The sequence below is a fragment of the Octodon degus genome, unplaced genomic scaffold (genome assembly GCF_000260255.1).
Source record: "Octodon degus isolate 3935 unplaced genomic scaffold, OctDeg1.0 scaffold00074, whole genome shotgun sequence".
NCBI lineage: Eukaryota > Metazoa > Chordata > Mammalia > Rodentia > Octodontidae > Octodon > Octodon degus.
In genome coordinates, this window is record NW_004524650.1 from 5754972 (window position 1) to 5756173 (window position 1202).

The following is a 1202-nucleotide window of genomic DNA, read 5'->3' on the forward strand; positions in this document are numbered from 1 at the left end:
TCATATCATAGGGATATATGTGTGCCTATGTTTATAGCAGCACAATTTGTGATAGCCAAATCTTGGAAACAACCAAGATGCCCATCACCTGAAGAATGGGGCCATGGATTTAATCCCTGGGCCTGCTGTGCCAGCCCCAACCCCAGGGCATGCTGAGATGGCAACTGAGACTGGTTGTGGTGAAGCCCGTGCCTGTAATCCCAGCTCTTGGTAGACTGTAAACAAGTGGATCACTATGAGTCGGATCTGGTAGTGAGACCCTGAACACCCTATAGACTATCCTAAAATTTAAAAAAAAAAAAACCCTCCAAAAACCAAAACAAAACCAACCAAACAAAAAACAACAAATTATATAATTAGTACTAAAATGATTTGAAGTTCATTTGAAGATGATTTTTTTGGTCAAAATTTGGTATTTTAAACTTAGTTTCATAAATAATCTTTAGAAATCTTGTCCTTCATTTGTCAGGCACATTAAACTTGCAGTGGCTTGGCTCAAGTTTCTTTTTCTTTCCTTTGTTTACTCCTCAGGACACAGATCTCAACAATGGGCCCGGTGAGGCAAATGCTTTCGCTTTCGGGACAATTCACAACTATCTCTCTGGCCAGCGAAAGCTCCTGCTGGCTCCTGGCCACTGCAGCAGAGAACAGACGCAGTTCAGTCTCCAGCCTTGGGCTCCAGTGCCTGCTGTTCCCTCTGTGCTCTTTAGGAACGATCATCTTGCTCTGGGGGCAGCGAACACAGGCGGAGCAGCCCTGAGTTTCTGATAAACACACGAAACTGAGTAAGTTCAGGAGAAAATGGTTTTGGTCCTTCACACAAGAGGAGGCACCTGCAGCCAGGCATGATGGCCAAAGCCTATAATCCCTGCACTTGGGAGGCTGAAGCAGGAGGATCCCTGTAAGTTCGAGGCCAGCCTGGACTGCAATTGCATAGGGAAACCCTGTCTCAAAAAGATGAAGAAGAAGAAGGAGAAGAAGAAGAAGAAGAAGAAGAAGAAGAAGAAGAAGAAGAAGAAGAAGAAGAAGAAGAAGAAGAAGAACAACAACAACAACAACAACAACAACAACAACAACAACAACTTGAGGAGGAGGAAGAGAAGGAGAAGGAGGAGGAGGAGGAGGAGGAGAAGAAGGAGAAGAAGAAGAAGAAGAAGAAGAAGAAGAAGAAGAAGAAGAAGAAGAAGAAGAAGAAGAAGAAG

General features: G+C 44.0%; 1 protein-coding gene across 5 annotated transcripts in view; it reads right to left on the bottom strand.

The window, feature by feature from the left end:
• Positions 1-1202, bottom strand: part of Slc44a3 (solute carrier family 44 member 3) — an 86710-nt gene that overhangs the window by 78214 nt on the left and 7294 nt on the right. The gene's annotated exons all lie outside the window — the stretch shown is intronic.